Consider the following 15,315-nt stretch of genomic DNA (forward strand, 5'->3'; position numbering starts at 1 on the left):
GAATCTGCCTTCCAATGAAGGGGAAGCGGGTTCAATCCCTGATTGGGGAACTAAGATCCCACATGACCCGGGGCAACTAAGCCCACGTGCCGCAGCTACAGAGCCCAGGCACTCTGGAGCCCACGTGCCACAACTAGAGAGAAGCCTGCGTGCCGCAAGGAGGAGCCTGCGCACCACAACAAAAGATCCTGCATGCCGCAACAAAGATCCCGAGTTCCACAGCTAAGACCCAACGCAGCCAAAAAAATAATAAGTGGATAAATAAAATTTTTTAAATAAACCAAGTATTGGAGAATGTGTAGAGAGAGAACCAGTGGAGGATATAAGAAAAAGACATTCCAGGCAAAAAAGAACACGGCATGAGCTAAGGCCCAGAGGTAATTTGTAGCCAGACCAAAGGCTGCACTGTAAGGTAAGCTTGGGCTGGTAAGCTGGATCTTGAATATCATGTAAAGAACTTTGGATTTTTTTCCTGTTTCTTTGGAAATAGGAAATAAACTCATCTAATTTTTACTTTGTGATGATATATAATCATTTTTTTGTAACCAAGAGTCTATTAATCTGTGTGTTAAGAAAATATTTTGCAAATGTATCACTACAAAAATGATGGAAGCAGCTATGACAAAACATCACTTTCCATGTCTACAGGAATTTGAAATTCCAAGTGACTTTCACAGATTTTCATTCCTTTCAGAAAATAATAGCTAACACATAAAGTGCTCATTCTTGTCAAGGACTGTTTTAAATATTTTGCACATTTTATTAACTCATTCAATTCAGTATTTATTCATTCAAACCTCAGAACAACCCTTGAAGACAGGATTATTATCCCCACTTTACAGATCAGAAAACTGAGGCACAGAGACATTAAGTAATTTGCCAAGGTCAAACCCAGGTTTCAACCTTAGGTAGTCTGGCTCTTAACCAGTATTAACCAGAGTCTGTGCTCTCAATCACTGTTTTATACTTTCGACTTACGACCCACTGCAGGGGCTTGCCTCCCACATAGCTGATATATGGGCTGGCCAGCCTCTGCTTCCATGCTGCCACTGGTCAGGCCATTCTGTTACCATACAGCTGAGGTCTTCAGAGAGTCTTGCTTTATACTGCATCCCAGCCGGCCCCACTATGACCGTGAAGTGAATATTTGAAGCCAGTTAGCAAATTCCACCACCCCTAACCTCACTGTGGTGGGCAGAATGGTCCACCAAAGATGTCAGTGCTCTAATCCCTGGAAATGCGAACGGTTACGTCACACAGCAACAGTGATTTTGCAGATAAAAGTAAAGTTAAGGACCTTAAAATTAAGGAAATGAACCTGGATTAACCAGGTGAGGCCAATCTAATCACATGAGCCCTTAAAAAGCAGGGAACTTTCTCCAACTGAAGGCAAGAGAGATGCAACAGGAGAAGTCAGAAAGACTCAAAGCTTGAGAGGAACTCAACCAGCCGTTGCTGAAGGGAGGCCACATGGAAAGCGTGAGAAGGAATAGGGCAACATTTAGGATGAAAGACTGGTCCCAGTTGGCAGCCAGCAAAGAAACTGGGCCCTACAACCAGAAGGAACTAAGTTCAGCTAACACTTGAATGAACTTGGAAGCAGATTCTTCCCAGGAGCCTCTAATAAGGAACACAGCCCTGCCAACACCTTAATTTTTGGTCTAAGAACCCAATCAAGCCTACCCACACTTCTGACCTACAGAACTCTTGAGATAATAGATGGGTGTTGTTTTAAGGTGCTTAATTTATTGTAATTTATCACGGCAGCAGTAGAAAACGAATACAATCACTGAGTCCCAGTTTCTTCAAGTAGCCCTGACACCACAGTGTTTCCATCCTGTCACCATCAGTCTGCCTCATTGGCCCAAACTCCAATTTGTTTATGACCCTTTGGAAAAGTACTATGTTGATTGTTGCCACCTGAGCCCACTGATTAATTTTAGCATCACTTAAGAGTAGGATAAACCAGACATTGTGTAACTCCTAATGGGATGCAATAGGAAGTACACTGAAGGGTCCATGAGATAGCCTTGTCAAAAATGTTTACATCCTGAGTCTAATCACACCTTTAGAGCTAGTGCCAAGGGAACAGAAAATCTGGGGGATAGAGGAACAAGGTAAATGGCACCACAGAAAAGCAATCAGAAAATCCGTAATATAAGATGGGACAACTGATTGGTTTTAAAAGAAGACAACGAGAGGAAGTAATGAAGGGGAGACGGCTCTAGTTTCAAAGAGATTTGAGAGGCATTACTAACAAATGTAGTGAACCTTGATAGGATGCTATTTTGAAAAAAACAGTTGTCTCCAAGGCAACCTAAGAAATTTAAACATGGACTGGATATTAGATGATAATAAGGAATTATTGTTAATTTGGCAGATGTGATAATGCCATGCGGTTATATAAGAAAATGCCTATGTTTTCTTACAGATGCATACTGATGTATTTAGGAGTGAAATGACAGGAAGTCTGGGATTTGCTTTAAAATACTCAGCAAGACAACTAAAGGAGGGGGACTTCCCTGGTGGTCCAGTGGTTAAAACTCTGGGCTTCCACTGCAGAGGCATGAGTTCAATCTCTGGTCAGGGAACTAAGACCCCACATGCCGTGTGGCCAAAAAAAAAAAAAAAAGACAGCTAAAGGACGGTGGATGAAGCAGTAGCAAATGTTAATAACTGTTTAATTTGAGAGGAGTATATGGACATTCATGATATTATTTTCTCTACTTTTGTGTATGTTTGAAAGTTTCTATAATATGAATGTCCTTTAAACTTTAACGCCCATAACTAGCATAACACACTAGTTCAGCTTGTCTCTGAAGAGTTAGTGGAACCATCACCACCCCTGACCAGGACAATCCACTCCTATTAATGTGGCCTACATGATTCTTGGGTTTTTTAAAAGGTGCATTACAGTACTAACACAACCAAAACAGTGTTTTCCCATTAATACCAAATAGGTTCAGTTTTCCCCCAACGTGTACTTTTTCAATTCTCTGAACTTAAATGAAAACTTTACACTTATTTTGATTAAATATAATCTCACTAATTTCAATCAATTGTTCCAATCTGTCAAAATTTCTATAATTATTTTCAGATTTATCACATATATAAATTTACTAAGCATACTTTTATGACATTTTTCCAATTATTGATATATATTTGAATAGAATATGGTCCAGGACAAAACCCTGTGGCAGCCCACTAAACATCTTTCCCCAATAATGAACATCTCTAGAGAAAGGTAACAAATATCTTACATTTAAATTTAGAGAGCATAGGTGTATAGATTATAAGATGTTTGCACATATATAATCAAATTTAAGCCTCAAATCTAGCCTGTGAGTTGTCCTATTTTATAGATGAATAAACCAAGACTCAAAGAAATTGAGGACAAACAACTTTTCTTGAGGTGATAGGACAACATTTAGAAGAAAGAGGTGAAGAAAGAAGATGTGTAAAAAAGCATAGAGATGTGTATATGTATGAAGGAGAGATTACCTGAAGTGTAATTAAGCAATTAAAGATGAGTAGATAGACAAATGTAGGGGATTCAGACCCCTCAGGTAGAAGAAAGGAGTTGGTGGGGAAGAGACAGGTCAGTTCTTTGCGCTAGCCAGTAGGGGGCACAGAACATTCACAAATCAATTTCCTCATCTGTAAAATGGGGTTAAGATCCAGACTTGCAAGTTTCTTTATAGGACAAGTTGAGATCAATGTATATAAAGTATGTGGCGTCTGAGCTTGCCCTGTGGTAGACACCCAGTAAGTTTTGCTTTCCTCTCGCCACCCCTCAATACCTTGATACTCCCAGTACACTAGAATCAGACCCACTTTTTAAAAGCTCTTAACTACTACACTAAAATATTATTATGCACCACTTAGAGGCTCCCTTTTGTTAGGTTTGTTACAAGGGGGGAGGGGCAAGAGGTTAAGATACTCCTCAGAGCTTGTGCTTTCTGCTTACAGACCTTCTTCCTCTTCGATTTCTTCCCATTTTTCTATTTTCCCATCTCCATTTGGCCCCTTTCCTGACGCTTTGTAGTGTTTGAAGACCATCAGAGCATATTCTTCAGGTGCCCTTTAATAATAATCTCTTTTTTATTTCATCTTTACAGTGATTAAAGCTTTTTTCTGTTCATTTCCTCATTTGATTTTCATAATAATTTGATCACTGAGGTGAAATAGGCAGACTAGTGGTTTGATCCACCATTGAACAGATAAAACAACGGAGACTCAAAGAGATACATGACTTACCCAAAGTCACACAGCAAGTAAACAGCAGAACTGGAACTAGAACCACGATTGTTTGACTCTAAATGCTCCTATACTTAAAAAAATATGACACTAAGTCACCCACTGTGCATCAAAAACCAAAAGGCCACCACTGAAAGCTACAACACCACCATTATTTTTCCCAAGATAAGGTTCATCATCTTCCATGAGGAACATCCACATAATGTATTGGTCTCCTAAGCAAAAGCAAAACTAACATATTCCTATACGAAAGCCACAAACATTTGAGACAAAACGTAACTTTCCTGCTTAATAGATAATCACTTTGGACAATCAATTTCCATCATTGCTATAAATGTTTCTGTATTTTTTCTGTGCTTACAAAAAACTGGTGCTCTGAATATTATTTTCCCCCATTTATACTACGTAGCATTCTGCAGATTTATTTTTTTCTTAACTCTGTCTCTAAAAGGACCTCTATCGAAGTTAATGTCTGGGGTGAGATTTACTTTCAAGATGTGAGTAAAACAGGACAGTCATGAGTCCTTTAGGTCAATCTATCAAGCATAAAGTTCAATATTTTCTAACATAAAAATGTGCTCAGCATATCCCTTCATATTTGTGGGGAAAATCAGAATGTGGTTACATGAACCAGTATGTCATCTTATCTCTTTTATTGTCTTTTGTTATAATGATTAATTTCTTATTGGATAAAGTAACTCAGGTCATTGCATGCGGATACAGTTTTCTCAAACAAAATATTTTTATTAGTATACTACCTAGTTTAAAAGTTTTTTTCTGACTAGAATTAAGAATTTTCTTTGAAAGAATGAAATAAGTATTAAAGGATCAACAGTATCCATGAGAATACTCCATTCAATGATTGTGGCAATGGGTAGTTTGATGAAACAGAATGGAGTGAGAAAACAGACCTGTGTATATATGAAAATATTAGTACATAGTGAAGGTAGTACTTAAAATCAGTGGGTAGAAATGGGCTTTTCAGGAAATGATATAAAGACAATTGGCTATTCATTTCAGAAAATAAAATAGATCCCTATCTCATACCATATGCAAAAATAAATTCCAGATGTTTTAAAGAACTAAATATAAAGGTTAAAAAATATAAATATTATATGAAGATATAGGAGGATGTCTTCATATTCTTGAGGTGGGAAAGCCCTTCTAAAGCCAGACAAAAATTCCTGAGTCATAAAACACAAAATAAGCAAAGTTGATTGCATAAAATGTTAAAAGTTCTGTACATAAAAAGACACAGTAAGCAAAGTTAAAAAGTAACAGACCATCAAAAATAATTTCAACATACACTGTATAACAAATAATTGCTATCTGGAGTATACAAAGAGTTCCAATGAGGAACAAAAAAATAAATAAGTGATATGAACAAGCAATTCACAGAAAAGGAAACCCAAATGGCCAATAAACATAAGAAAAGACGTGGGGGTCTCCCCTGGTTGCACAGTGGTTAAGAATCCGCCTGCCAATGCAGGGGACACAGGTTCAAGCCCTGGTCCAGGAAGACCCCACATGCCACGGAGCAACTAAGCCTGTGCGCCACAACTACTGAGCCTGCGCTCTAGAGCCCGCGAGCCACAACTACTGAGCCCGTGTGCCACAACTACTGAAGCCCACACACCTAGAGCCTGTGTTCCGCAAGAAGAGAAGCCACCGCAATGAGAAGCCCGTGCACCGCAACGAAGAGTAGCCCCCGCTCGCCGCAACTAGAGAAAGCCTGAACGCAGCAACGAGGACCCAACGCAGCCAAAAATCAAACAAATAAATAAATAAAATAAATCTATATTTTAAAAAAAAGAAAAGATGTGGGGACTTCCCTGGTGGTCCAGTGGTAAAGAATCCACCTTCCAATGCAGGGGACGACAGTTCCATCCCTGGTCAGGGAACTAAGATCTACATGCCGCGGGGCAACTAAGCCCACGTGCTTCAACAAGAAAGCGCCCGTGTGCTCTGGAACCCATGAGCCACAAAGACAGAGCCCATGCACCGTGGAGCCTGCACGCCACAACTAGAGAAGAGAAAACCCGCACGCCACAACTAGAGAGAACCCCATGTGCTGCAACGAAGAGCCTGCGTGCCACAACTAAGATCCGACGCAGCCAAAAATAATAAATAAAATAAAAATAAATTTAAAAAAAGAAAGATGTAAAAACTCACTAACAATCAGAATTTTTTTTTTGGCCACACTTTGTGGCATGCAGGATCTTAGTTACCTGACCAGGGATCAAACCTGCGCCCCCTGCAGTGGAAGCTCAGAGTCTTAACCACTGGACTGCGAGGGAAGTCCCCAGAATGTTTTTAAATAGAATGAGAAACTAATTTTTATATTCATCAAATTGGGAACAATTAAAATTTATAATATCCATTGGACAAGGATATAGGAAAAGGTCATCCATACACTATTGGTGATAATGTCAATTGATTCAGCCACTTTGGAGGGAAATATGGCAATACTTTAGACGTGCATAGCCCATGACCCAACGATTCCACTTCTGCATAGTTTCCCTAGGGAAGTACTGATACACATGTGCAGAAGGCACATTGCCCAGGATGTTCACTGTGACATTGTTAATAAGACTAAAGAAATTGTAAACAACCTAAATAAATACCTATCAGTATAGAAATGGTTAGATAAATTGTGGTACATCCACACAATAGAATACTACACAGCAGTTTAAAAGGAACAGGTTAATTTTTTTTTTAAGGAAGAAGAATGTAGATCTATATGTAGCAACATGGAATGACATCCAAGATATATTGTTAAATCAAAAGCTATTTACTTAAGAATATATAGAAAACAGTTGCTTTTATATTAAAAAGAATATTACTATGTATATGTACATACGATTTGTAAATAAAGATAAAAATGTTTGGATAGAGACAGAAGAAACTTTAATTGTTATTACTTCTGGAGAATGGGTTTGAGACAAAGTCTGAAGGTAACACTGGTATTATCAGATGCTTTTTATGGTGAGAATATTTTTATTTGGTGGTTATACAACTGTTTATTGATAAAAGCACTCACTGCAAATGATGCTACAACCCGCTAAGGAGGTATGTCTCCACTTCCTTCTCCAGTGGAGAATAACTGAACTAAGAGGAGAAGGAAGGGGAAGCCCCTATGGACACTTCAAGCCTAGAATCTTCTTCATAATGAAGTACAACAGTAAGAACTCCTACATGGTAATTTTAATCTCTCCTACCCCTGCCCTAGAATATCTTTTCGAACCTAGTCCTTTAGATCAGACCACTGATTCAAGTAGACCTTAGTATAAAATGCAAATGTGTCACCTACTAGAGAGTAAGCTCCATGAGGGCAGAGACCTTGCCTGTCTTAGTCATCTTGGTGTTCCCGATTTAGCACGGTCCTTGGTACCTAGATGTGCCTGCTAGAAAATAGCTCTAACCTAACTATGTCTGTGTCCCCTTCATTTATAGCCACAAACAGTTCTGTTCCACCTCTAGTGCATTTATTCAACGGTTATTCAATAAGGTCCCTCTCATGTGCCTGGCACTAAACATTAAATATTTTTATGTAAATGATGAATGAGTACATTTTTTTAAATCTTACTAGCATCCATTAACAGAATAGCGTCAGAGTGTGCTCATTTATAAGTTTAGCTAGGTGACTGACAGGAAAGGAACAGACAACTGGAGACACAGCACAGGACACAAGGATTGAGGGAAAGAAGACCTGAGTGACCCACCTGGGATGCCACAAGAGAAGGGTTATTAGCCTGGAGGCAGGCCCTTTTTCTAGCATTATTGCTACCATGAGCAGAGTAACATATACTTCTTCATGTACATATTCATTCGACAACTCACTGAAACTTACTCCGGCTAGAAGCCTTAGTCTCTGCCCTCAAAGACAGCATATGCCTGGGGAGTAGAATGGAAGAAATGTGGGCTTTGGGTCAGGTTAAAAGTGTTGCTGGGAGATCTGAGACCAGTTGCCTGACCTCACCGAGCCTCAATGAAATGGGATAACAATGCCTCTGACAGTGTTCTTTTGAAGTTTTAAAATACTGTCTTGTAAAATGGCTGGTACTTACTACGTGTTAAGTAACCAATAATTATAATTATTATGGACCTAAAAGCCTTAAAACCTGACATCCTAGCTGGGCTGGAGGTAGGAAAAGGGGAAAGATATTGAGATAATTACCTCTAATGCAAGGCAGAGTGAAATATAACCTACCATTGAGAAGGGGAGTCACAAGGTTGCAGATTGAGGAAAATATAATAATTTCCAACTAACTGTGGGGACCGGGGAAGGCTTCCCAGAGAATACAGCATTTCAAATTGGGCCTGAGAGGATGAGGAGAAATTTCCACAGGTAGGAAGGGGAATATACGTGCCTGTGTGCTACCATGCCCTGTAAACACAAAGGTATTCCTGTACCAGACACAGAATGGAATTGGTAAGGTGATAAAGGAAAGGAGAGAGACACAGTTAAGATTATGTCTCTGTAACAACAAACATACATTTTGGCAGCAAATAAATGGATCATCATGAATTGCTTGCTTTATCCAGACTCAGGAGAAGAAAATAAAAAAAGAATTGGAGCTGAGTATCAGAATAAAGTCATTTTACTAGAAAGATGGTTTTGATTGTGAGACAATCTCCAAAGGAAAAGAAAAGAATCCTTTGCTCGTGCATTCCATTAACTAGAAAATATCTTGGATACGTCTGAATCTTTTGATTGCCCGATTGAATGAAAAGTCTTAAAACAGGGATGGAGGACATTCCTTTGGAAATTGTGCTCTGGCAGTCTAGACGGTAGCCCTGCCTTTACACATTTCAGCATTCTGTACAACAAACATAATCTAAATCTTACTGCACAATTGGACTTGGTGCCATACAATGGCTCATACCGTAACTGTTCCATGAGTATGCATTGCCTGACTGGCTCTGAGGTCAGGAACACTGTCATCTGTCCTTCTCAGAATCCAGAACCATCCTAGACACAGAGTCTCCTTAGCTTGAGTTTTTCTCCACTCAGTCATCTCTCCAGTCCATCTAAATCTTCATTATTAGGTGATAAATTTGAGTGAAAACAGGACCCATATTAGCTCATTTGTAACTGTTTTATGGGTTGCTGGGTTTGACCCCTAAGTTTGTAACTGTCAGGTGAGTAGAAAATAGCATCAACTTTGGGCTCCTGTACAATATGCAGCAACAGGTTTTCCTCTAAGATCCAGAGAGGAGTGAAAATGTGGAATTTGAGAAAATTCCTAGCGGTGCAGTACCCCCAAAGTCACATAATGTGACCCAACTCAAGGAGAGAGAGGGCTTGCTTTATATGATTAGGACTGGGTATTGCAAAAGGCCTTCCTACAGCCCTCAAGCAATCAGTTATGTTACTAACCTGTGAGCACTGGAGAGAAAACCAGCTCCACTTCTGCCTAAAATGGCAGACTATGTTGTGTCCTACAGTCCTTTGCAAGTGGCTGCTGGGGGGGCCCAGTAGGACCCCTAAACCTTGCAGGAGTGGAAATGATTGAGGAATCAAAGGGTATGGCTTGGAGGTGTGGGGCAGAGTGTGACTTTTCAGTTGTGAGAGACCATCATTTAGCCTCCTCCCCTTATTTTCCAGAAAGTTGACTACACCTTTAATTAAATGTGAAAACTTGTCACTTGGGAGCTTGTTAAAAATGCAGAATCACAGGTTCCCCCCTTTAACAAGATCCCCAGGTGATTCGTCTGCACAGTAAAGTTTGAGAATCCTTGCATTAAATCCTCTGGGCCTGTTTTCTTTTCTGTTAAATGGGGTTGAGGACACCAACCTATCCATGAGATCATGAGATCATGAGATCAGCTGCGGATAGCAAATGAGATAACCTGGGGCAACAGTGTGCTGCAGTCATTTGTTAAATTTCCAGCAGTTTTGTGAGCCAGTTGTTAAGCCGTTGGTAGTTTGAAATCAGGCTATGGTGGGAGTATCTGCAGACCCCAAACATCAGGGACTGTCGTTTGTTTTTCAGAAATCTGAGTTATCTGCACTCCACTATGGGGCCTTAAACAGGTGAAAGCCAAGAAAGAGCTGTGGGCTGCGAGTCTGTCATGTCCAACACATGAAGGGCATTTGCAGGCCCCTATGGATTTTCAGAAGCAGAGGTACCAGCTGGAGTTTGGGCCTAGGTTCTGGATACCAAAACAGGGAAGATAAGGGCACCAAAAGACAGGCTTCCCAGAGTCAACCAGAGCCTCTCCGTTTGGGCTCCCCTCCAATTCCTTGGAGCCTGCACTCCACAGCTGGAGCTCATTACTGTATCCCTCACCAGTTAGCAGCTCAAAAGCCTTGTTCTGTCACACTGCAGAGAGTCTGCATTTTGGCAGCAAAGGAAGCCAGGCCAAGCACAGTGCCACTGGGCCCTGTCCGACGAACCTTTGAAAACAATTTTTCAAATCATTAAGGAAATGAAAATGAAAAACAAACTGCGAGAGAGGAGCAAATCCGCCTGCTAGCCAGGTTACTTAACACACATGGTGCATTAATGGGACGTTAAGATCACACCAAAAAGAAGCCCTTTAGCCATGCAGCTCTCTAGTTCGCACAGGGCAAAGATGAAGTATGTGGCTGTGGAAGATTCATTCACTTCAAACATCTTTGCAAGACAATGATGTGTCCCTCAGAGGTACCATAAGCATTTTGTGATCCTGAGGTTGCTATGGTGGCTGCTTTTGTGTTGAATAACAAACTACTATATAAACTTGGGCAAATCTGCATAAATTGTGTCTGGCCTGTGGATCCATGGCTCTCTACCTCACACACCCTGGTCCATAATTGAAGAAACATGCACGGACACAGAGCAATGGGGTATGGACATACGTTCTGCCAGCAAAGAGGCTTCTCTCAGGTAGTTTCATCAAGAGGGCTATTTATTTCCCTCTGGGTAATCAGCCATTGATTGCCAATGCACCTTTTCTGGAATAATTTTGCAAGCCTTTTAGGACAAAGGCTATGATGAGGAGCACTTGGTATTTTTCAGATAATACAAAGCACAGCCTGGTAAGCATGTTTCCATTTTGATGCACAGAAATATAATACTCTTTTATGCACATTCAGTCCATATTTGTGACAAAATGATGTTTTAATATAAAATAAAACCCCTGAAAGTTACCACTATATTGTTTCTCTGTCTTTTATCTCTTGCCTCTCTGAGCCACAACATTCCATGGAATCCAGAATTATATTATCACAACCCAACTTCCTTTTGTTCAAGCGGAACGCATTGCAGTTCTCTGAAAATAATGCAATAGTGTCAGTTCCAAGCACCTCCCCACTTCTAACCCACACAGTTTTTGGTGCCATTACTTTTCATAAAGGAGCTGCAGTAGAACAGAATGTATGTCTATTTGTAGCTAGTTTACAGCCTCTGCAAAAGGGGTTTGCAGAGTGCCTCAAACGTATTTCATATACCCCTGACTCTTCGCTTTATCTGTTGATGACCAGGATATGACATTTTCCCAGAAGCAAGATAACTACATTCCAGTTTTCACAGAGCAATGTTGTGTTATTCTGTAATTTTTTGTCCTGATGTTCAAGATAACACCTAAGCCATGAACCTTTTACTCCCTTCTGGAAATGCAGCCAACCAACAATCCACATAAAGGCAACCTCCAGCTGGGAAAGCCACTCTCATCTCAGAGGTGAGTGGAGTACAGCGATGAGTCATGAGAGCTTACAAATGGCAAAACCAGGTGTCTGGGTTTCAAAATGATATTAAAGGATCTCCCTAACATCACTGGGACTTGAGTAGCATTGAACTACAGCTCGGTACCAACGGCAACAGGGAAAAGTGTGCAGGCGTTTCTGATTTTCCTGTTGCATTCTTTCAAACAGCCAACTTTTACAGAGGGTAGCCACATGATTGGAGGCTGGGATTTCACTTGGCCCCAAGCCATCAGCACTAACACATGTCTAAGGACTCACATCTGTCTCACTAGTGGGCTCCCAGCACCTCCACTGCAGATGTGGGCTTTTTCGGGGTGTGTGATGTCTGCTTCTCAAGCTTCCATGAGAGAGAGGGCTAGGAAAAGAAAGGAATGGATGTAAGCTCCAACAAGTGCTCACTCACGAGTGGAAAGACATCCAGGAAGCAGGCCTGGCTAAATCCCACACTGCTAGGCGTTAGACAGGTTTTCCAGAGTAGCAGCCTCTTACTGACCCCTGTTGGTCCCATTTCCACCCCTCCAAAACCCAGGTCAACCTCCAAGTTGTGGACAAAGGAACTTGACCCTGGAACTAATCACTGCACACCCCCAACAAAGCTTAGGAAAGTTCCTGAGCCATTTCTTTGTCTATGAGACCAAGACAATCAACTGGATGTTTCTAATAATAAGCAAATAGTAATAATGAATGCAGCTTACTCCTTATCTGAAATGTCATGGTAGCATCTGCAAGATGGATGATAAGTACACTTTCCAGTACACAGGACAAAGTTAAATCTGAGGCCTAGTTCTAGCATGTCATTGACACAATGGCTAACCTTTGGCAGGTCATTTTCATTCTCTGTGACTCAGTTTTCCCATCTATACAAGAAGGAAGCAGGATTAGATGACCTCCAAGGTCACTTCCAGTTTTGATATTGAGTGAATCTGCGTTGCACACACTGGCCTAACATCTAGGCTGCCCCAGATGGTTATCAGAAGTTTCTCTCTCTTCCTGCCACGTGCCCACTTTAGACCAACTTGCTATAATATAAGGTTCAACATAGGTTGGTGGCAGCAAGAAGCAACAAGCTCAGCCCACACAGCAAGAACATTTGCCACCGCATGGTATTTTCTCAGCTAAACAGATTCCAGACATATCTGCACATCACCTAAGACACAAATCAACAAGAAAACATGACCTTCATGGGTGGTCTTCTTAAGATGTTCAAAAACGTTCTAGAATATACACCCACTAGGTCTATCCCTATTCCCACCCCCTGAAAGACACAGGCTCCCTTTAACACCAGGCCCTGCCTTAGTTGCAACAATCCATCAGCCCAGGGTCTTTAGTTACCTCATCCCCTAAAATCAGCTCATTTCTACCCATGAGGTCCTAGATATCCTTGGCCACAGTCCAGGGTATGAGGTGACTAAATCTTCTCCTAGCCATAGCTGCCTCTAAAACAACAGCTGCGTGTAGAGCCTGTCTATAAGGAGCAAAGATCTGAAGTCTAATTTGAGCTATATCACTGACACGATGGCTAACCTTTGATAGGTTACTTCTGCTCTCTGTGACTCAGTTTTCCCATCTCTACAAGGAGAAAGTTGGATTAGACGACTTCCAAGGCCACTTCCAATTCTGGTATTAAGTGAGTCTGTGTTGCAGGACACACCTCAGGCATGAAGGAGGGACATATAAATCCTGGCCTGGAAGTCAGGAGACCGAGGTTCTAGTTCTAACTTTGCTACTTACTAGCTGTGGTTGTCCAACTTGTTAAGATGGCAAAGGACTTGGAAGACGTGGGGACCTCTGAGGTGCACCATAAAATAGTGACAACCACTCTGCCAGCGAAAACTTTCAGCTTTATTATATGTGTGCATCTTTGTATAAAAATATTAATAACAACCATAATATCAGTAGCCAAAACATTTTTTAAGAAATATATTATTTCTAAGTTTTCTCTTCTACTCATTTGACAGTTCCTTACTCATTTTTTTATCTATAAGAAATCATCTCTACAAGGTCTTACCTTGTCCTTTCCCTGTTCCCACCTTCCCCTCCTGCCCCATCACCAGTCTCCCACTCATTCAGCCAGCCCCTCTAGCTTTTTTTGACTTCCTAGAACATTCCTAACATGCCCCCTCCTCAGGGCCTTTGGACTTGCTATTTTCTCTGCCTGGAATTATCCTCCCTTTTACTTCCTTCACGTCAAATGTCACCTTCTCATAAAGGCTATCCTTGTCTTCCCCACCAAATATTCGAAACCCCATCCACACTTTCTATGCCCTTTGCCCATTTGCCCAGCTTTTGTCTCCTTAGGTCTCATCACTGACATACCATCTATTTTATCTATTTATTTTATTTTTCATCTCTTCCCCCCACCCCCCGCTAGAATGTAATCTCCATAAGGGTAGGGATTTTTGTCTGTCTTTTTGTTTCACTGCTGTCTCCCCAGTGCCGAGAATAGTACCTGGTATAAAGAAGGCACTCAGAAACTGTGTTTTGGATGAAGGAATAAATAGTAGCAGGCACCAAATGTTTAATAATATTTATGGGAGAAGAAATTGTAATTGAGAAAATATATCAACAATCTGCCATGTGGAAAACGTTTTCATTATTGTCAATGAGCAGCTGGCACTTCAGTCCAGCTCTGGAAACTCCAATGGGCCTCGGGAGGAGAGTTTGGAGCCCTGGGTATAAATGCTCTCACTCCATATTGTGTGTTCGGACTTGGATTGGTTAATCCTGTCAGCTGCCTTCCCAATCGGTAATCTACACTTCTGTATGGAAACATCCAATGATATGTCAGAACACAGAGTCCTCTGGAAATAAAAGTAACCACAGAGAAGGCTTCCTGAGCACCAGGCTCTGTGCTTGAACATATTTCTGGCACTATCAGCAAAGCTCACAACCACCCTACAAGATGAGTACTATTTACCCCTGTTTTTCAAGTGAGAAAACTGAGCCTCAGCAAGGCTGTTTCTTGCCCAAGCACATACAGCTAAAAGTGGTGAGGCAAGGCTTTAAATCTGGGTCTTAAACACTAAGCTCTACTCTCCTTCTCTCTTATCTCCCATTGTCTGTCTCCTTCCTGCTGTTGAAAGTCCTCTCCCCAACCCCAAGCCTGGACATTTGTGTTTGGGGATTAAAATATGTATATGTGGGCTTCCCTGGTGGCACAGTGGTTGAGAGTCTGCCTGCCGATGCAGGGGACGCGGGTTTGTGCCCCGGTCCGGGAAGATCCCACGTGCCGCGGAACAGCTGGGACCGTGAGCCATGGCCGCTGAGCCTGCGCGTCCGGAGCCTGTGCTCTGCAACGGGAGAGGCCACAACAGGGAGAGGCCCGCGTACCGCAAAAAAAAAAAAAAAATGTATATGTGACCACAATG

The sequence above is a fragment of the Delphinapterus leucas genome, chromosome X, assembly GCF_059928025.1.
Source record: "Delphinapterus leucas isolate spDelLeu-1000000601 "Yukka" chromosome X, BTC_Dleu_Yukka2, whole genome shotgun sequence".
Lineage (NCBI taxonomy): Eukaryota > Metazoa > Chordata > Mammalia > Artiodactyla > Monodontidae > Delphinapterus > Delphinapterus leucas.